At 40.7% G+C, this 23,436-nt stretch overlaps 1 long non-coding RNA gene across 2 annotated transcripts in view; it reads left to right on the forward strand.

The window, feature by feature from the left end:
* Positions 1 to 23,436, forward strand: part of LOC311592472 — a 65,266-nt gene that overhangs the window by 7,317 nt on the left and 34,513 nt on the right. The window contains exon 2 of one of the 2 annotated variants that reach the window (XR_014777422.1): positions 19,330 to 19,603. The exons of the other annotated variant lie outside the window; for it this stretch is intronic. This is a non-coding gene — a long non-coding RNA (uncharacterized lncRNA). The remainder of the gene's footprint in view (positions 1 to 19,329; positions 19,604 to 23,436) is intronic. 2 annotated transcript variants of the gene reach the window in all.

The following is a 23,436-nucleotide window of genomic DNA, read 5'->3' on the forward strand; positions in this document are numbered from 1 at the left end:
AGTCCATGTTCAGGGAAACTCTCCCAGTAAGGAAACCCTTATTCAATCAAGCACAAAATATACTTGAGAAGATTTGGAGAGAAGAGAGTTTCTTAGCCAATTCCTGCCAAATATGGTCTGCTGTGCATGTACACACACACACACACACACACACACACACACACACACACACACACACACACACACACACAAACACACACACTATGCACATGTTACCTGTCTTCTTATACCTGATAGGTTTTAGTGAAATTAACCCCCTTTTAGTTAATTTTTCAAAATGTGGTTCTTCTTCAATGCCTCTCACTGAAAATCCCAGGCTTACATTTCATACTTCATGCATACACATCCATTGCTAAAACATGCTCTGGAAACCACAAGAGAAGGGCGTCCAGGTTGCATGTTCATGCAAGACCTATGCCGGGCTCTGTTAAGTCTGTAACACCTTCAGTGCCTCACTCATGTTTTTCACACACTCTCTCTCTCTCTTCTTCAATAATGACAGCCTATTACTCCTTTGGAGGGCTCCTCAAATCTCAAGCCTGCATTATTTCACCTGAGCAGGCTGTTTTAGTGTATTGCTGAAATGGGATTGTCTTAGACAGCAGACTAGTTCTCTAAAGAGTTACAGTTAAAGTCTGAGGACCGGCATCTGAAACGTGGATGGAGAATATGGTCTGTTCTTATTGCATGCATCCGTGAAGTGCCTGTTTTAGCAAGGTGTGCTCAGTGGAGGGGGCGGCTTGTGTCCCCTGTGGCAGGAAGTTCCACAGTCGCAAAATGATGACAGTGTAAGGTGAGAGAATAGAGAGCATAATTCTCAGCACAAGAAGTGCGAGGTGACATCACAGGGAAGAAAAGCAAACATGAAAAAGCCAGTGATCACTGAACAGTGTGGAAAAGCAAACAGGAATGTAAATTGCTAAGGAAAAGCAACCATAGACTATCAGGAGCAAAGCATTGTGGAGAGTGAAGATTAACAAGATAGAGAGAGAAGTCAACAGGAACGGCCTGCTTGTGTCAGTAGTGATGGAAACGCACCCAATAACAGCAAAGTGCATACGTGTGTGGCTGAGAGATGTCGGAAAGGGAAGTGGAATGTCTTTCTAAGCGATCACACCTTCAAGTATTGGCTGTCATGGCCACTTATGAAATGCTGTGGTCCTGTGCTCACTGAAGGAACACGTAGGCCCCCACAATACTTTATCTGTGTTTTTCTCTAAGGTTGTGGACACTCACTCGCTCATCTATGTAACTTCAACTCAGGTAGAAGCAAACTCTTGCTCGTCAGTGCAAAAAGGTGCAATTGCTACAAGGAAATATTGCCAGAGTCAATGTTTTGTTTTAACACACAATGCTGAACAACAGCCCCCAAGATAAAAGTTCCAGTGATCTCTGTGGTCTAAAGAACCGTGTCTTTGGTTGGTCTTTGTTCCTGTTTCTCAGGCTGCCGCCCCTTTTTATGGTTTCCCACACAAAGCCCTTGATGCTCCATCTCTCAGACCGCCTCACACATACTGTCACATTCTGACTTAGGAGAAAGAAAGCTAAATATAATTTATGAGATTCTATCTCCTCCCATACCCAAAAATAACCACTGTCTTCTTCTTCTTCCAAAATGCTCTCACTCCTTAACTAACAAGAATCAATACTTCTTGATAGGTTGAATGATAAATCCAATCATTTAAGAGGCTCCACAGCAGTATATACTCTGCAATCTTAAAAAAAAAAAAAAAACTTCAAGCAAGAGCGAGTGCTTCCATCTTTATAAAAGAGTTGTGTTGAGGCCTCTTGTAATTTTATTTGTTCCAAAATATAGTTTCCAGGATACTCATTCATTTCTAAACAGCTTACAGAAAATAAGGTGTTTCAAACTTCACACATGTATGAAAGTCCTTGTACATACAGATCACCAGGGAAACCAGGAGTACTCAGCATACAGCATACAGGACTGTCCTTTCACAAGAAATTACATAAGACCTGTTTTTCCATCCAGAAAGATGCAAATTGGAGGTGTTTAATAGACTGATGATCTTCATTATCTGTCAGACCAGGAAATCAAGCTCCCCTAACCAGGGCCCAAAGTGGCTAATACCATAAATGACCTCTAAGCTATCTTCGACCGAGACCACAGCAGACCCTATCTTGTGTGCTTAAGTGAATACAGGTAGCCTATCTCCAGTACTCATAAGAACTGTACTTTGAGTTGAGTTTCAGTGTAATTAGGCCTCCTTGTACACCAGGGATTGTATTATACAGGGAAATGTTTTTCCAAATTGTATTGTATTTACATATACTGGCAACAAAACTGCCTGGTGTCAGACTCCTGATGTTTGATCCAGCTTCCCTAAGTCAGGCTGAACTGAGTTTTCATTCACACCTCTTTGCAGACCATTTCCCTGCCTATCATGACACGTGCATGGACCCACACACACATATACATGATGTAATTGTTATCTATTGCTTTGTAACAACTCCTAAATTCAGTGATTTAAAATAACAAACAAATACTATCTCAGAGTTTCTGTGGAGGGTGACTCTGGGAGTGTCTCTGACTCAGAATATCCCATGAGCTTTCAAGCAAGCTGTCCCAAGTGCTGTATCATTGCGGATTACCTAGTGTTAGTTATATCATTGCTGATCACCTGGAGCCAAAAAGTATGCATCAAGACCCTGAAATCATACACTTCGTTGGTTGTACAATATGAATCTTGACTATATGAACCTCCCCACGGAGAGTTGTATATGTTATGTACAAGATGGAGAGAGAAAATCATAACTTTACTACACAGTTGTAGAAATCATATTCCATCAGTTCTGTCATAGTCTAATCATTACAATCAAATCAATAGTTCATTTAATTTTCAAGGGGAAAGAGGTGGCCTTGAGCACCAGGATGGGATGTTGAAGACCAAGCTAGAGATGGCTATGGCATTTGTAGGAGAGGTACAGTAAATGTCCAAGGAATGCAGGCTCAACTTAACATTTGTAGAGCATCTTGAATCTGTGTTGATCATCATCACCAAATCCAAGTTGGCTGAGAAGTGTTCCAAGCAGTATTTCTCCCAATGTTTCTGCATTCCTTCCTTTATCCCTGTTTGAATAGAAGTTATAGGTGCTAGCGGAGTGCTGGACATGATCACAATAGCTGTACACAGAGGAATTGCTCATTTCTTCTTCTCCTCAAGCTCCTGTCTCACTTGGAATAGGTTCCTTCCTGTGGGATCAGGAGGGATCGTCATTGCTTTGTAGCATCTTTTCTGCTATTACTGTCACTCTGTATCATTTGAAGCTCAGACTCTGTATTTTCATTTTTAGAAATGGACTGCATCTGTTTAGTACTTTTATTTCTCTCTGAGTCCCAATAACTTTCTCCACTTTGATGGAAATGGGCAGTACACTTATGCAGTCTTGTACTCCTTGTCTACTAATCCTATCATTTCATTTGGGGATTTAGTTCAGATGACTGACTTTTTTCCCTGCTGGGGTTCTTTTTAAAAAATATAATTTATTTGTATTACATCTCGATTGTAACCCCCTAGCTTTTACCTTCTTGTTTCCACCCTCCCTCCCTCTTCTGCCCTATTCCCCTCCCTTAGACCCTGACTGGTTGTAGTCCTCCTCCCCCACCACCTGACGATGGCCTATCAGGTCTCTTCTGGATTCCCACAGGGCCTCTCCACTGAGGGGCAGAGATCAAATCATGGGCACCACAGTTCATGACCAAGACAGCCCCCCCCACTCTCCCCTCCCCTTGTCCATGTGGAGAATGAGCTGTCCATCGGCTACATCTGAACAGGGGTCTAGGTTCTCTGCTTGCAATGGCCTTGGTTGGTGCATCAGTCTGTGCAGTGACACCCCATCCCACCCCACCCCCGTCCAGACCTGCCGTCCTTTGTTGTCTCCTTGTGGAGCTTCTGACAGGCCCCCCACACCCCCTCCTGCCATCCCTCACCTCTTCGATACAACTAGTAGCTAGTAGCTCTTAACCAAGAGTCCTGCTTTGAGTCTCAGTATCAGTCCCGATCCCCCATTGACTGGAGTCTCTCAGAGGACATCTATGTTGGGCTAATATTGGGTTATAGTCATTATATAGTGAATCTTGACTAGAGGCCACATAATGTGAATATTTTTTTCTGGGATGTTTACTTTTTAAAGAATTTGATACTTTAAATATTGAGGGCCTTCTTTCCAGAACACAGTAAGTTACTTACAAAGAGTTTATCTTGAGGTTTATTTTGTAGGCCCTGTTGAATGATTCTATAGCAAGTCTTTTCTCTGAATTGTAACCCTCAAGGATTCCTCACCGTAATTCAGGTCATGAATCCTTATTAATTGTGTTGGTTAGGTTTTTATCAACTTGACTCAAGCTAAAGACATCTAAGAAGAGTAAAATCTCAATATAGAAGCGCCCCCATCAGACTGGCCTACAAGCAAGTCTGTGAAGCACCCTGTGGAAGAGCCCAGCTCACTGCAGGTGGTACCACTCTGAGGTAGAAGATAGAGCTTGGGTGTGTAAGAAAGTAGACTGGGCAGTCCATGGTGAGCAAGCCAGTAAGCAGCACTCTTCTATGGTCTCACCTTCAGGTTCCTGCCTTGACTTCCCTTCATAAAAGACTGTAAGCTATATGGTTAAATAAACCCTTTTCTCTTCGTGTCACTCTTAGCCATGGCATTTTCCCACAGCAGTAGAAACCCTGACTTAGACTCTTCAGTAGGTAACGTGAACTCTGCCTGGATGCCCTCTTTGGACTATCCCAGCTCTTTGCTCAGGTGAATTTCTCAGATACTTGCTGAGCTAATTAGTGTTCAACTACACATTAAGAGCAATTTTTTCAGTCTTCTCCCAAACTCTGTATTTTTTGTATGTATACATTTCTTTTTTTCCGCTCTCCTTCAAAGAAAAGCCACCATATCCTGAAGAATTTTCCCTGAGGGTAGAAACGCCATCAGGTTCTTCTGGGTGTCTCCACTGCTAAACTACAAAACGTGTTCACTCCAGGCTGTAAAGTGGAGGAGACTCAGAGCTCATCTCTTTTCCTTTCCTGGGACCAGGGCACTGCACTATCTGTTGCCTAATGCAGAAAAATGTTGTGTTGTTAAATGTGGATGTGAATCAATACAGTTTCCTTTATCTCATCACAGCCAGGAATGGAGGCCTAAGTCTAGAGACATTTGGCTGGACCTCAACTATGTCTATAGTGACATTGAGTCTAGGTTACAAGACAAAAAAAGAAAAAAAGAAAAAGAAAAAGAAAAGAAAAGAAAAGAGAAAAAGAAAAAAGAAAGAAAGAAAAGATTCAGTTTTTTTTGTTTTTGTTTTTGTTTTTTTTTTTTAGTCAAAAGTACTGCACTAGAGAAGGGGGTAGCTGAGTTCATAACTTAAGTCTTCAGCTACTCAGAGTATTCTTTCTCAGGCTGTCTGATGAAGAGATTTAACCATATCAAACACTTTTAGTTGCTTCACCCATTAATTATTATTATTTTCAATTTAGTGACACTGAATATCTTATTGCCTGTCCTACTGAGATAGTCTGGCCTCCAAATTCTTGTCATGTTATCAAAACTTAATCAGGGTTCTTATGGGTATGAAATTCCGCCCACCCCCCAACATTAACTCATTGAGTTGATCCAATACCATATAGAAGTGAAACGGCCACATCTTACAAAAACTTGCTGGGAGACAGTCCATTAAGATTAAGTCTTATGGTCCTAGCACCTAAAGTTTATAAGCTTCTTCCTTGATACTGAAAGAATCTTTCTACTGTAATAATACTTAAGGCTTACACGGTTCCTCACACTCACTGTAGTCGATCCTTTAAATATCACACAGGCAAAACCACACTTCCCAATGACAGCCAGCAAGATTTCTAGGCCACTTGCAGTTGCTCTTTAAAATGTACTGAGAACGTGAGAAGGTTTTTTTTTCCCCTTCAAGACACTTAGACAATATCTCAATGTGGGTTTTATTATTATGGCCTTGGAAATAAAATTCCTAAGCAACATTACCTCCCCAGGTGACCCAATCAAAGTTATGATTCATGGTCCAAAGCTCCCTGCTGCATCTTTGCTTTTTGAAGGGAAAAATGTAAATATGTCAACATCAAAGGCTCTCCCTTCCTCGGAAGAGTCATGCCTTGCACCCAAGCTGTCATTGACTAATGTCACTCCTGTCCTTCCCAGCTCCAACATCAGATCTTTTGCCATAGATCAGGGCCTCACCGTGTCCACTGCCACCTATAGCATGAACCAAATCAGTCGTGGCAATGACACTTTCCCCTTACCTCTGTTTCTTATTTATCTATGTATTTCAGGAAAGTTATCACTCAAGCTTTTAGATGCTCACTCTCCCCCTGGTTATTTGATATACTTTGTAATCTAAGAAGAAAAAAAAAAAAGATTTCAAACATGACTCTCTAGCCCTTCACACTAAGTTCCAGTTATTTGGACACACATGGGAAATATAGTATCATTGTAATAAAAACAATAGCAGCCATTAATAGGTTGATAATTGAGCAAAGCAAACCTGGCATATGAGCATGTTTCCCTTGAACAAGCTGAACTCCTATACATATGAGTTGAAATAGAACCTGCACTTGAGGACTGAGTAAGCCGAATTCATACCATACTTTGAATCTCTCTGAGCCAAAACAGTTTCTTATGAATTAAGTCAATGGATATGGTTATGATAATGTTAGTGATAGCAATAAGATTCACACTTGTAAGATGTCTCCCCCACCCCTAATTTTATTGGATTTTTTGCAGCATTTTATTTTGAAAATCTGTAAACATACAGGCTCTATAAAACCATTAACCTGTGTTGTACTCACCACTTACATTCTATTGTCCATTTTATTACATACCAATTCTACTCTCTATCTCCCTGTTTAAATTTTGTTTTGTTTTGTTTTGTTTTTGTTTTTGTCTTTTCAAGGCAGGGTTTTTCTGTGTGGCCTTGCTTGTCCTGGACTTGCTTTATAGACCAGAGATCTGCCTGCCTCTCCGAGTGCTGGGATTGCGCCACCCTAACTGGTCCTCTGCTTAAGTTTTAATACGTCTCAAGGTAGACAGAAGGTATTGTTGCACATCATCCATCAAACAATTAACAAGAGTTCAGGTTTATTTTCTGTTTATATATGATATATAGTTCCAAATCTAAAATAATAAGTTCACTGTTTAACTGATAAACACAAGTTTGGTATCAAGCTATTAAGATGTTTCCTTTGCCCTCCAAAGTTACTTAATTTATTTATCTTAAGTCAGAGTCTGTATACACACAGACAGAGGGAGAGAGAGAGAGAGAGAGAGAGAGAGAGAGAGAGAGAGAGAGAGAGAGAGAGAGAAAAGAAGAAGAAGAAGAAGAAGAAGAAGAAGAAGAAGAAGAAGAAGAAAAGGGAGAGGGAGAGAGGGAGAGAGAAAGAAGAAGAAGAAGAAGAAGAAGAAGAAGAAGAAGAAGAAGAAGAAGAAAAGAGAGAGAGAGAGAGAGAGAGAGAGAGAGAGAGAGAGAGAGAGGAGAAAAGGGAGAGGGAAGGGGAGAGAGAGAGGAGAGAGAGACTCATACTTACAGTGTGTTAATCTCATTTCTGATATATTTTTCCCATCCCAGTTTAGTTTTAGTCCTATTCTAGGACTTCAAATGAATAGGACAACACCTTTCTACTCTTTGATGTAAGGCTGGCTTTTTTCTTCCCTCATTGTGTTCCTGGCTGATGTCCTATTGTATGAATATACCATAGTTACTCTGTCCGTTCTATTGATAGACACTTGACTTTTCACACTGGGAGGTGTTATGAGCAAAGTTGCTTAAAAAAAAGCGTTTTTGTATTAGCCTTTTCCTTTTCCATAGAACGACATGTTCTTCTGTTGGGTTTTAAGGTCATAGGAACTGATTGTTTTCCCTCATCTGTCCCACGGCTGTAAATAAACACTCTTATACAATGTAATGGTTTGAGTAAGACGAGTCCCATGGGCCAATATGCTTGAATTCTTGGTCTCCAGTTGGTGAAACTATCTGAGAAGGATTAGGATCACTGGTAATGGACTTTGAGCTTTCCACAGCCCACATTCCCAATTACACGCCCGCCCCCAGCCCCGCCCCCTACCCCCGCAGCCGCCCGCCCACACACGACTTTTTGTCTTTCTCTTCCTCTCTCAGCTACTGCTCTACTGCCTGCTGCTGTCATGCTGCTTCTCATCATGATGGTCATGAAGGAAGTCAGGACAGGAACTCAAACAGGGCAGGAACAGGAGGCAGGAGCTGATGATGCAGAGGTCACGGATGGATGCTTCCCCCTGGCTTGCTGGGCCTGCTTTCTTATACCATACTGGGGTAGCACTTCCCACAATATCTGGACCCTCCTCCGTCGGTCACTAATTAAGGAAATGCTTTACAGCCAGATCAAGATCACATGGAGGCGTTTTCACAGTTGAGGTTCCCTCTTCTGTGATGACTCCAGCTTGTGCCAAGTTGACATAAAATCAGCCAGTACACGTAGTATACTGTGTGTTGTACACTATGTACACAGCAATAAAAAAAGTTACAAAGTAACTAACACACACACACACACACACACACACACACACACACACACACACACACATACACCTATACACCAGAGCAGTTATTTCACCAAATAAACAAAAGGAAAGGTGTCCATTTTTTTTAAATTTCATTTTTGATGGTTAACAGTAGAAGTGTCACAGTGCACCACCCCACCCCTGTAATTTCTGTGAAATGACTGAAGTCATATTCCTGGAATAACCTGAGATTAGAGACTCAGTTTCCAGTTACTTTGTTGAACATGGTGCTTTCTTTTCCATTGCTTGGTTACTAAGTTTTGCCTAAACATCCAAAGTGTCAAAATGCCTGCAATTTAAGATCACTAAAATCTGGGGAGCACTGTGAAAACTTTAAAGAATTTTCTACTCAGAGCACCAATCTTGGATACACTGTCCTCCGGTCCCTTCACTTTGTTTAATGTTTTTTAAAGTCATTTTCTTAAAGTGCTGAGATGGGTCATTGGAAGCAGAAAGCTGTCTGGCTACCATGCATCTAGGGCTGGTGTAGGGGTTTCATGGCTGCACCCTAGCTGTGCTGCTCTGGCAAGCCCCTTGATGAGTCGGAAGAGTTTCCTGTTTCCTGTGGCACCAAGAGCAAATGGGACTTGATGCCTATTGGAACACCATGGTAATTAATGGAAGGGAATTTTAGAATCAACACACCAGATTCTATGTTGTCTTCTCCTGAGGTTTCTCACAAGTCTCAAGCTGTTAGGATTTTGTATCAGTTCGCTCAGTAGTTTCAGGAGTTACTTCTATCAAATATCTAAAGGAAAACAATTCCAAGATCTACAGCCAGCAGCACATTAAAAAAAAAAAGTCTGCAGGCTTCAGAACTTCTCATAGGCATGCTGACAACAGGAGCTCCCTGAATGATTAGGAGGAGGAAAAGGTAAGCTCATGAAAGATGCACCACTGATGAGCTAATGATAAACCATCTCCGCCTAAAGCATCTCAGCATCCTGCAAATGGCGAAGTTGTCTGCTGGCTACATAGCCACAAAGCTACTGCTTTTCCTCCTAAGTGAGATGTGATGAAGGCTGCTGGCTTCTGGGCCCTAATGGATGAGGCCACAGCTGCCTCTCACAGAAAAAAAAAAAAAAAACATGGCTGACTTTGTACTGGAGTATTCTCTTTTCTCTACGGTTCCAGAAAAAAAAAATCATCAGTCCAGAGCCTAGAATCTTTCTTTTTGCATTTATTCTCAAGATTTTGATTTCTTTCTTCTAGTGGTCCATGTGCAGGAAGTCCAGTATTACTTCTACTTGGTGGACATTTAATAATAGGCTCCAGTGCCTCAGATTTGACCATGTCCCCTGGATGGGGAGGCCTGGTGGCACTCAGAGGAAGGATAGCAGGCTACCAAGAAGAGACTTGATACCCTATGAGCATATACAGGGGGAGGAGGTCCCCCTCAGTCACAGTCATAGGGGAGGGGAGTAAGGGGAAAATGGGAGGTAGGGAGGAATGGGAGGATACAAGGAATAGGATAACAATTGAGATGTAATATGAATGAATTAATAAAATATATTTTAAAAAAATAGGCTCCAAGGACTGATATTTTCATTGCATTTTTTCATTGCTGCTGGCAAAATGCCTGTTTCCTTGGGCCCATAGTTTGAAGGTACTATCCACTAAGACAGGGGAGGCATGGAGGCCAGAACACAAGGCAACTGATGACGCTATGTCTGCAGTAAGGAAGGAGAAACTAATGAATGACGTTGTTCCACTTGTTTTTTTTTTCCTTCCTTCTCATTCAGCCCATGAGAATGCTCAAAATGTTGCACATTCCCAACTGAACCCAGTCTAGAGTTCAATTTATGTATAACTTATTTGCTGAGTATCTGAACTTCGGTCCTCATGCCTGTCCAGCAAGTCCCTTACTACTGAGCCACCTGCCCAATTCCTTCACCTTTGTTAATATCTTACAGTCTTTTTGATACATTAGTCACAATTAAGAAAGAGGCACTGGTAGCCGCCATTATTTGAATGCCAGCCTTTACTTGAATGACACTTTTTTCCTATTACTGCAACACTTTGTGTTTAACGATCTCATGCAAGATGACACCCTCTGCTTCATTGTCATATTCCCCTGGTCTCTTCTGGCCAATAAGCATGTCTCTGTTGTCCCTTAAGGTCCGTGTCCCCATCACCTGTGAAGAAGACTGACTACCCACATGTGGTATAATGTGTAACTGTTTGATTTCCTCTGTCATATTTTAAAAGTATGATTACACTGGAAAATGTAATCTTACTCTGAAAAAGTGTCACAGGAAAGGCACAAGTGAGGAGACTTCATGTCATATCAGACTAGGGGCTCCATGGCATTTGTAAGGTGATTGGTGACGTCCACCTTCATCACACTACAGAGCCTCACATTTTCTTTGAAGACTTTTGGAACTTGCCTGTTTTTGTCACGTGCCCTCTGCCGTGCCCTCTGACAGTTTCTCAAGCTCATGATTCAGGAACCTGGCTCTTTCAACAGGCAATGCCCTTCTCCAAACAGGAAGGGACAAGTGAAACCACCAACCCTAGTAAACAGTGCTTGCTTTGTACCTGTCCAGGCCAGAGCAGGATGAACAAACACACCGGCTTCCGGTAATTTGCAAAGTCATGCCTCACCATCTCACAGCAAGCTCTGCAGAGTGAGAGAGCATTTCCTGGGAAAACAGCCTGGTGTAAGCATGCAAACTCCGCAGGGCAGATTCGAAGTTAGGAAGACTGCACTAGCCTTTCAGATGTGCTGGGCAAGCATTGTAGGTTTTACAGAAGTCTCTGATGTGCTCTCTCCTAAATTAAGATTATAACTCCCCATTGTCCTCATTTCTGGGTTGAGTTCTAAGGCATATGAACTATGGCCTAAAAATAGAGATGCCTTACAAGTTTTCCTCTTCACTCATACAGCCTTGACACAGACCTTTCTTCCTTATAAATATTGAGATTTTTAAGAAGGAAAGCTGCTTGGATCTTGTTGCACAAAACTCTTCATTCTTGTTGAGCTTCAGAAGGAATAAAACCAAAAGAAACTGCTATGTGGCTTTTTTTTTGTTCTAGCCCCTTTAAAGAGAGTTTTAGGAGAGCCACTACAGGACACAGCTGCCCTGTGTTGTGCAGGTACAGGCATGAGTAAGGCAGGCGGGGCTTGAGGGGGGCTCTCCCTGCATCTGTGCTGACACCCATAGACTGACATTGATATGTCAGCAGCCAAGGTGTGCTCCTGAGAATTACAGGAACATAAAAGGTCATTTCCCTGCGGCTATTTTCAAATAGACTTTTACTATGTTTAAGTTTCAAATGGAGAGGAGGAAGGCTTTTGTGGACTGCCCCCAGTAACCAGATCCGAGAAACAAGTTGGTTTAGATAGCATAGTAATTGGTTGAATTCAGTTTCAGCTAGAGAGACAAATCCGGAGAGCATTATTGATGCACTGTTTTACTGAACATTATAAATCTTCAAATCAGTTATCATTGTGTTCAAGTGGATTTCGTTTAAAGGTCTTGCTATTAAGAGTGGACCCTGTGCTTTGTCATTTGTCACCCTTATTTAAAAATATTATGGAAGAAGGATTGACTTATAATTAAACATAAACCTTAACAGGTACAATATAATAGGTATGCATATTTTTGAGACAAGGAAACTGAGACAAAGCATGCAGGCATCACTGCACAAAGTTCCCAGGTGCCCCTGGGCATGTTCCCCAAGCCTCCTCCTCCTTCAACATGCATTGTCTAGAGTTTAGATAAATGAGATCAGCTCTCCTAAGATTTAGGTTCTTGCATGCCAGACGATTATTTTGAAAGTCATTTGCATGGTTATGTGCACAAGGACATTCAGTACTGACGCACAGCATTTTATTTATTTTAAGAGGCCATCACACATCTGGCGTCAGACATTTCAGTTCTTTCCAACTTGTGGTAATTACAAATTTCAATGGCATTTAACAGAACATATGCTTTCTTTTTTTTTTTTCTCTCTTACTCTTGTCTTTGTTTTTATTCTAGCGCTCACAATTTACTTTCTTCTACTTAAATTAGATTTTTTTTTTTTTGCTCTTTTAGTTTCCTGAATTCGGTTTAGTTATTCTTTGACAATTTAATATGTGGACAAACTGAGTTTAAGGCATTTTCTTTTCTCATTACCTTCTCTTACCTCCCTCTCTCTGGCTGAAATGCTTCTTATTCTCTAGAAGTCCTTTCTATTTAACTTCCTTTGCTTGTTTTGACTGAGTGAATCTAAATAGAGCTGTCCGCATGGACATATAAAAAGATCTTCTTTTCTTTATGCAACTTGGTATTCTTCGCTTTAATTGGTCTGTTTGGGCCATTTATATTTAGTGTGATTACTGACATTATAAGTTTAAATCAATTGCCTTGCTTTTTATTTTTCTATTTGTACTATTGCGTTTTGTTGCCATTTCAATTCTTCTCTTTGTACTGTCTTTGGGATTGTTTATATATATTGCCACGACTCCACTTAGTCTTCCTCTCTACTTGATTGTTTACTAGCCATGCTACTTTGTTGTTTTAAGCATTACTTTTGGATTTGGCTCCAATTTAGCATCAATTGTCAAGATACCCATCACTTTATACGTGGCTGAAATAATTCCCTGTGATAAGGATACGCTTTTGTTTCTCACTTGATAGATTTTATGTGATGTTCTGTATTGTTCTTGATAATAAAACTGAGACATGGCAAAGAAGAAACAGGAAGGAAGTAAATAAGAGAGAGAATAAAGAAAAGAGAACAGGGAAAAGAGAGAAAGAGTGGGAGGAAGCAAGACGAGACAGTACTGTAACTCCTTATTCACAATTCAACAATCCAAGGAGCTCTAAAAAAATGTGATTTTCATGAGATGATCTACTATTGTAATACCTAATCCTAGCTGATTGGTGGCAAAGCATGGTGTGAGCTATGGCCTTTGTTTGCTCTCCTAAGTATAGCCTTTCACTATTTTACCACAAAGCATAACATCAAAAACTTAACATAGTAGAGCGGTCTTCTTGTGACACTGGTATAAAACTGAGGTGTGAAGTGTGGATTTTGGAGACTTTTTGCCATTTCCTAATTACTAGGAATGACTCACTGTGCCTGAGCTACTTATGAAAAAGAAAACATGGTTAAAAACTCATCTTTGCCTGGGAGCCTTAAAATTTTCATGTAGACACCCAACAGTTTAGGGAGTATCAGTGGAGGGGAAAAAAGTCTTGACTTTATTATTGACTACAATTTTTGCTCCTTTATGAAAGACAAGCTGGGTACTGGACAGGGTGCATAGGAGTATGAGACCCTAGTGAACCTTTGTCTTGGTCACTACTCTCTTGCTGTGAAGAGACACCAAGGCAACTCTTATAAACAAAAGCATTTAATTGGGGGCATTCTTAGTGTATCAGAGGTTTAGTCCATTATCATGATGACAAGGAGCATGGTATCTGGGAAGAGGAGGGATGGCATCAAGCAGGCATGTTGCTATAGAAGTAACTGTGATTTTATGAAACCTCAAAGCCCACCCTCAGTGACACACTTTCTCCAACAAGGACACAGCTACTCCAAAAACAGGCCATACTAGACAATCCTTCTAATCCAAACAAACCCCCAAATCCCAAAGAACAATAACAACAAAAACGGGGGCCTCCTCCCACCCCATTCTCATATCTGCTTCTCTCCTCATGGGCTATTGGACGAGCTGCTTCTGAGACACCCCCAACTCACCAGCTTGAGGCATCTCATCATAACGCTCCCGTATAGACCTCTTCATATTTTTTGTTAGGGGTTCATTGAGATATTTGTATTTGTGCCCTGATAGCTTCTTGAAATTTGGAAAAATACAATCCACTGCCCTCTACTTCCTTCAGGGTTCCCGTGGCAGACATCAGGGTGTTTGAAATTGTCCTGAAGCTTCCTGATGAGCCATCTTTTTTTTTTTTTTTTTTGGAGTGTGGTGTGTGTGTGTGTGTATGAGCACGTGTTCATGTCTATGTGCACACGGGGCTGTATGTATGTGTGCCTTCTTGTGGAGGTCAGAAGTCAACTTCCAGTGCAGTTTCTCAGGTGCTGACACCTTGGTTTCTGAGGAGGTGCCATGCCTTGATGGTTAATCAATCAAAAATATGAACTTTTGGGAGCCATTGTTAGTCAAACTACCACAACCCTCATCAAGGCTGAGTCAGTCTTGTGTGAAGTTACATGTGCTGTCACAGTACGTTTGCCAGAAAATTAAGTGCATTCTTTGTGTGGCTGTGCCGGAGTCGGGGGAGGGGAGTGACCCATGGAATCTCATGCCTGGTTTGCTCTGTACTTTTCTTCATAAGCTGGTGCCTTCAGCTGCTTTTGCACTGTTGCCAATAATGCTAGTAAAGCTACAGTATATCTGAGGCAAGAATAGGGATGCATCCTAAGTCCTTTCTAGCAAAAGCAGCAGAGCTGAAAGTGGCCTTGGCATGAAAGGGACTGCTCTGTAGTACATGCTGTATGGCACCAAATCACTTGTGTAAAAATTGAAAAATTCTGAATTTAAAAGTACAAATTGCTTTGAGATTCGGAACAGAATATCGCAGAAGCATCTCTGCAAATGCACAACTAATCAATTATATCTCATTTGCAAATGTAAGGAATGAGGTTTTCCTTAGCTACACTTCCTCTCCAGGTAGGAAAAGCTGTACCTTGTGACAGGATGACAATGAGGGCTCAGTCGTGTGGGAACTGTGATATTGGCTACTGCTCCTCAAGTCTTCCTGCCCAGCAGCATGGGAGTGTATAAACTCTTAACAACTTCAGACTGAGAATTGAAGAATCACACAATAGGGTCACATAAATGGGGACCAGATGAACCTGTTCATCTTATCTTATACTCATCCTCTCATTGCAAGGCCACGGGAGCATCTCCTGGACATTCGGCACATGCATTTTTTTTTATTAGCCTTGTGTCCATCACCAGGAGTTACTCCCATGATTTTCATTGTTGTCCCTCTGGTTTAATCATAGAGTTATATGCAATTATTTGCATCTCTCCGCCCATGCTTCTGGTTGACAGTGGAAGTAAACGTGCCCTCGTGTTCCCTCCCACAGCTTTGTTCCATTGCAGAGAGTCTCCAGCATGCGTGGGCACCCATGCATCTAAGCAGTTGTATATTATCTTAAATTCTTTCCTGTATTAAGGCCACTGTGTGACAAAGGGACTAAGAAAAGGGAAGAAAGAGTATGGCAGTCTGAATGGACCAGATAAGAAACAAGGTAAGAAGTCAGTCTGAAACTGAACTGATTCTTATCTGGAAAAGCCATGTTTGGAAGATAACATGTATGTATAGAAAACATACCAAGAGACATATGGAGAAAGGTTCACAGGAGAGAATGAATAGCCAGGGAAGTCTGAAGTCTTTCACATAGCTCTGCTTCTCTGTGATGCGACACTGAACATCACTGAAGCTCAATTGCTGTTGAAAATTAACTGAGGCTGCTAGAAATTGCTCAAGTGCTGTGCTAACCAGCATCCACTACAAACACATGAGAGGAGCTTCTGGGGAATTACATTTGGGGGCTCTAGTTCAGGATCATCTGGCCTCGCTCCTCTAGACTTGTGGTGAGGAAGGGCATCACTGTGAAGATGCCTTATACAGCAACAATGCTCACCTCATGTGCAGGAAGCATAGGAACAGAGGAAGCATCACACACTCCCTTCAAGGGCATGAGCTACAGACTTAAGGTACTCCCTCTGAGCTGCACTCTGATGGAATCCACCTTTCCCAAGTTGTGCTACCCTGGGGAAGAAAGCCTTCAAAACAGAGCTGTGGGCTACCTTCAGGAACCAAATTAAACCAAGTCCCCTTCATCCCAGGAACTCTCTGATCATTCAAAATAAACATTTTTGGGTCAAAATATGTGTCACTAGAGGCATCTGAAGAGAAGAAAAACTATTTTTGAGGTGACTATTTTTATTTTTTTTCTCCTTTATTAATTTATTCTTGTTACATCTCAATGGTTATCCCATCCCTTGTATCCTCCCATTCTTCCCTCCCTCCCATTTTCCCCTTATTCCCCTCCCCTATGACTGTGACTGAGGGGGATTACCTCCCCCTGTATATGTTCATAGGGTATCAAGTCTCTTCTTGGTAACCTGCTGTCCTTCCTCTGAGTGCCACCAGGTCTCCCCCTCCAGGGGACATGGTCAAAGGTGAGGCACCAGAGTATATGAGAAAGTAAATCCCACTCTCCACTCTACTGTGGAGAGTGTACTATGGAATACCATTCAGCTATTAAAAACAAGGAATTCCCGAAATTTGTGGATAAATGGATTGAGCTAGAAATGATAATAAAAAGTGAGGTAACCCAGAAACAGAAAGACTCAAATGGTATATACTCACTTATATCTGCATATTAGCCCAAGGGGCATGTCCCACAAAAGCCTTCACTTACCAGGAAACCGAGACAGAGGGGAGGACATTCTAGTGGGACTCTAGATGAGAGAAGCATGGGAGAATGGCAAAGTAGAAGGATCCAGGGGGTCCTAGAAGCCTACAAGTAGAACATTATGATAGGCAGATTTGGGCCCAGGGGTCCCGCTCAAACTAAGGCACCAGCCAAGGACAATACAGGCGGTAAACCTTAAACCCCTACCCAGATCTAGACAGAGGTGACTATTTTTAAAGTGCTACTAAAAGACATAGTCAGTGTTTGTGGTGAGGCTCTTAAGGTGGTTTCTGTTCTGAAGCTCTGAGACTTCGGTTTGCCTTAAAATATTCTCTAATCTTTATGAAGCTTCAGACAAAACAGTACCAGAGCCACAGTGCTTTAGGTTTGTTGAACGACTTTTGTTATGGACACATGAACAAATAAATATCTTTCTCTGTCAAGACAGGACACCAATGACAGACTCTACCCAGGTATCACTCAGTGAATGAATGAGCTTCATAGAATTATTTACAGGAGCAAGCATGAGGGATTACTCATAAGAAAATGGGTTACTAAGTCATCTAGCTACATCATGGAAAAGCCCACTGCAGCAGGACTGATGACTTACAAAAGCTACCCCATTCTGTGTCCTGCACACCTGGGAGCTAAATCCACCATCACTTAGATAAATGAAAATGCTATTAAACTTCCAGAAAGTGCTGCCCCACTGAGTGAGGCCCAAGAGGTCCAATGTCCATCTCTGCTAGAAAATGCAACTTGTGATAACTGCATTCACATTTTCCTCATAGATTAGGCAATGGCTTTTAATTTGCTCACAGAACCAGAAGTAAAAGTCCAGATTAACTATCTCTGTAAGTGATTAAGGAGTTAGAAATTCTGCTTTTAATTCTGTAGTAGGTTAGCTACTTACAGATAGATGCTTACAGTGTGCCCTGGCATTTGATACCTTGGCTACATCAGTTCCTAAAACCATCACAGTAGCTTATGACAAGGGCAACTGTAGTTTCTGCAGTGAGCAGGTAAGGAAATCAAGGTCCAGAGGGAAAGATCCTGCGCAAGATGACACAGCAGTCCACAGAAGAGCTGTGATGTCAGCTGCGCTGTAATTTTAGAGTCCATTTTGACAGAGAAGCTTGCACCTAGCACCATAGCTAGAAGAATTAGCAATCTTTCATCCCTGGAAGTATGTAGGCTAAAATCTTGGTACTTGAAGGAGTACAGATTCATCAGCTTTACAAACCATCCTGTTAGCAGGAGGCTAAATCTCAGGGGAGGGAACACAGGCCAAAGGAGAGTTTTAAGCAAGAGAAAAGAGTAATTATTCTCTTGGTCTTTCTACCTAAGAATGATTATTACCATCATATTAAAGTGTAAACGGGTGTATGTCTCAGAACTTCACCATAGAAAACCATCTTCTTGTTGTCAGTAAGTCATAAAATACGGAGTAGTCCTGGCTGGGTTTCATCATTCTTAATGGGTTCTTTAGCTGTCTTTGTATAGCTTCCCCGGGGGGCGGGGGATGTTTCCTTCCTGTGAGATATAGCACAAAGGTTAGCATGCTTTCTCTATAAAGGGAAAGAAGTAAAATATGCTTAACTCTTCAGGCTATACAGTCAACTTCACAATCTTCACAATTGCTCAATCCTGCCAGGTAACATGAAGTCCCCACAGGCTATAGGAAGGAATGGCTTCCATATTGGAACATATGGCTATGTTCCAATAACCCTCTGAATAGCCAATAGGCTCTTGTCTCCATAGGTATGCAGGATATGATGGGTGTCCAACTCATCTCACTTTGCCAGAGACTTCCGGAAGTTTAGCATAAAAAGTCCTTCATCCCATGAAATCTTATTCCAAAGCAAATTAAGATAGTGGGTAACTGGGAAATGCTAGCTGGGTTTCAATTTGAACATGACAGTAGCCCAGAAATGAAGAATACAGGTACGGCTCTAAGGACAAATGTGGTCTGTGAGCCCTTAGGTATAGTGCACACACAAGGGAAAGGAAGGACTCATGACATTTCCTTTCCTACTTGTTTTCTCATGGGAATTTCTGCTTCTACCTCAAAACACACACACACACACACACACACACACACACACACACACACACACACACACACAAGCTGATCACATCTTCAGACAAGCTGAAAACCGGAATGTTGTCAAGGCATCCGGCCATCTCAGGAGAAGAAAGGTGACTCATAATAGAATTGTCATTCTTGAACTAATTACTGTTCCATGTTAGAGCGAGCCCCAGAGAGTCTGAGGGATTTCAGATGATAAACAAGAGACTCTTCAGGGACTAAAACACTGCAGATGAAGAGCAACTTAGTAACACACCACTAATTGACTCTTCTCTTTGCAGTTCCCAGAAGGTTCTGTGTGGAATTTTTACTGTGAATTTTAGGAACTGCTGAAACCGCAAGTGTGATTTTTTTCCATGTTGGCAAGACCTCAACACAGCATGATTGCAAAGACTATGAAGAGTTCAATATTTACAGCAAGCAAAATGACAGCTTCCCTAGATGCACATGTGTCTTTCTACAAATCCACAAGAATTTAGATCTGTGTCTAAAGGAAGGAAGGAGGAGGAGGAAGAGAAGAAGGCAGCGGCAGCAGCAGGAGAAAGTCAGAGACAGGTACCTTATGTGAAAAGCTGGTAGAGCTGGAAAGATGGTTCAGCAGTTGGAGCACATAGCTCTGTTACAGTGGAGGCTGTGTTCATTTCTCAGCACCCACATCGGGTTGCTTCCAGCTGCCTGTAACTCCAGCTTCGGGGCGATCTGACGTCCTCTTCTGGCCTCTGTAAGAATTATACCTATGCTCATACTATGCACACACATGCATATAATTTTTTTTAAAAAAATGAATGATGACGCTTTATTTAACCAAAGGAAGAAAAGAGACATGCGTGAAATTAGAAGAACAAAGCCTGTTTAAAGGGGATTAAAGACCATAGAAACAGTCAAAGATGTATGTCTTCCATTAGTTGCTGGGCATGGTGGCATACACCTTTAATCCCAGCACTCAGAAGGCAATGGCAGGTGGATCTCTATGAATTCAAGATCAGCCTAGTCTACAAAGCAAGTCCTGGTCAGCTTGGGCTGCACAGAGAAATCATGTCTTCAAAATCCAAAAAGGAAAAAAAAACACAGAAGAAAAAGTTTTCCATTAGCTTAGCAGGTTATTTGAAGAAAATATTGTACTGAGTTTGTGAAAGTCTAACAAGCTATTAAGTATTTTATTTTATGTGTTTTTGAGTATTTGCCCATATGTCTGTGTGCCGTGTGTTCACTGGATGCCCACAACGCCCGGAAGAGGGCACTGGATCCCCTGGAACTGGAATTAGAAGATGCTGTGAGGTTCTGCATGATTTTTGGGAATTGAACTCAGGTCCTCTGGATGAGCAGTTCATGCCCTTAACCATAGAGCCGTACCTCCAGCACCCCTAAATATTTTAAATTAAGTGAGATACAAATGAAAAGCCCACCGAGACATAATTTTTTTGTAAAATCTGTTTTATGAAAAATCTGTACTTACAGAAGTAAAATTATTATCTCAAAGTAAGGCACAAAGCATAAGAAATGCCAATGGAAAGAGTTCTAAGAATAATTTACATTTCAAGCAATGCATACATTTCATATATGTTTGTTAATGTAATGCCTTTCTCACTTAAGGCCACAAAGAAGTGCATTGTACAACTACAGAAAAGATGTAGCCCACACTAAGGGTTGTATATCTTGTATTGTTTTTCATTTCCATTCAGGTCGATATGTTTTCTTTTTTCTTTGAGATGTCCTCCTTGGCCCATGCATTATTTAGAAGTGTGTTCTTGGTTTCTAAGTGTTTGGATCATTTTCCATTACCTTTCTTTTAATGAGTTCCAGTTTTATTTTGTTGTGGTCAGACAACACATTCTGTGTGACTCCGGTGCCTTCAGATTTGCTGAGGCTAATTTTATGGCTCAGAATAAAATCTGGTTTTCATGAGCAATCAGAAAGAATGGGTAGGGATAGGGATGTACCTCAATGGTAGAGGCCTTGCTTAGCATGCTCTTTCTCAGGGCATCACAAATGATAGGTGTTTGTTTGCATTTGATACAACCAGCTCATTTTAACAGCCTTAGTTAGCCTTTCACCATAGTTTGAAGAACCATTTTGTTTGTTACCATTATTTACTCTGAAGTACATTTTTATCTTTTGATCTTTGTTATTCAGATGGTTTATTATGACCATTTATATTTAATCAAATCATTGATATATCAGGGCTTGTGTCTGCCATTTTCACTTTATTATTTGATATTTGCTTTTCCTGATTTTTGTCTGTGTTTTCTTTGTTCTACCTTCCTATGTTTCATTAGGACTTTAGGATTGCATTTTTACTTACTTATAGTCATTTTAGGGTATTTTTTATACTGCTTTAATGACACTTCTAGTTATATCATATTCTAAGTTTATTTTTAAAAATATTAACATATATGATGAATGTAAACATCATATATGCATGCATGTGATAAAATGTTTATGTATCAAATATAAACCTTATTATAGTCTAACAGTATTAAGTAATTTATAAGATCCTTACCTTTATGTTTATCTTTCTTATTTACAATAGAATTTTCTTAAACATTTCCTTATATATATTCATTTATGTACACACATTTATAATACATCGGACAGTACTATGATTATTGCATCTATTATGACACTAGCTTTCTCACTGGAATGAGGGCATATCTAACTGTGGCTTTTGATGGATACCAATGTTCTGAGCATTTCTCATTATCCCTTTTGACTGTCAATATGTCTGTTTTGGAAAACTGTCTTTTCACACCCATCATCCACTTTAGAATTGGATTATTTAGGAGAATATTTTCTGTTGAGTTGACTGTTTCTCACCATACTTTAATACTAGCAACCTTTTTTCAGATACATGGCTTAAAGATATTTTCTTCCAAACAGCAGATTGCCCTATTGAACTGTTGATAGCTTACTTTGCCAAGCAGAGCCTTATAGATTGGGCTGATCCTGCTTGCTTATTCTGTCTTTAGTTACCGGTGCCTTTGGTATTACACCCAAATAATTGTTTTCCAGATCAATGAATGGAACTCTTCCCTTGTTTGGTTTTGTTGTTTCTTTCTAGGCACTATGTGTTAGGGTCTTCTATTTGACTCTCAAGGTATTTTGGATTGCTGTTTTGTCTATGTGTCTACTGTCATTCTTCCACACGCACATATCAGCTTCCCATCACTATGTGTCGAAGACGTGATACTTTTTTCATTTTCTATCCTTAACATCTATGTCATAATCTAGGTGAGCATCTAGAAATGGTTTTATTTTGAGACTCCCTATTGTGTTTTGCTAGTCTATGATGTATATGCTTTGTGTCTTTGTCTTTCTTTTTTCCAATCAATATCAGGCTGCTTTGATTACTGTAGTTTTGTAACTATTGTGGTATACATATGAAATGCCCCCAAAAGTCCCTTTCTTGAAGGCCTGGTTCCCAACAGAGCGTTATTCAGAGGCACAACACCTCTGGCTCTTGGGGGCATGGCTTCCTCATTAGTGGATTAATTTGTAGACATTCATAAGCCGATGGCATTGTTGGAAGGTGCTAGAATTAGGCAAGGCCTAGTTCAATAAGTCATTGAGGGCATGCCCTGGGAAGACACATCTTGTCTCTGGGCCCTTGCTCTCTCCATCCTGTCCTTCATAAGATAGGCTACTCCCTCACTACGATATGCTCTTCTATCATCTACAATAAAGACCATGTGACATGATAAACCAAGGCAAACTTTTCCTCCTTTGCCTCCTATAATTTACATGTTTTGTCACCATAATGAAAGGCTGAACATCACAGTGGCAGAATCCAAAATCAAAGTATGCAGTACCTCTTTCTTTCAGTCAAGATTTCGTTGTCTATTTGAAGTCTTTTAATGTTCTGCATATTTTTGAGTGTGAATAAAGCAAAATTAACTTTTAATTTCATATAATATGACAAATAGGAAAATACATATATATTCTACTATCCTGAAAGTTTCTTACCCCCCATTTCCTGTGCTTTATATATTTACAATATACTCCTGGTGTGGAAAATGGAACCATAATTTAACCAAAATATCATGATTCATTACTCAATTGCTAGAATTGGTTCCCTAGAGAGTAAACTCTGAAAAATAAAAACAAAAGGCAGAAATAAACATTAGCCATTTTAAATAACTTTCAGATTAAATTTTAGTGATTATTTACTTCACTGCTCAGAATGGAGTCTTATAAAGGTCAAATGACAAATGACAAAACTTTGTCATTGGTGCATATGCAGCAGATCAAAAACCCATTTTCACATGAATTGTCTGGTTGTGCATTCCAGATTTTACGACAACAGCTATTAACATAAAGATGAGTCTTTTCAAGCTGGGCAGAGTGGTGCTCCCATGGAATCACCATACCAGAGAGTCCAGGGATTATAAATC

Source organism: Acomys minous (genome assembly GCF_964271855.1).
Source record: "Acomys minous genome assembly, chromosome: 2".
NCBI classification, from domain to species: Eukaryota; Metazoa; Chordata; class Mammalia; order Rodentia; family Muridae; genus Acomys; species Acomys minous.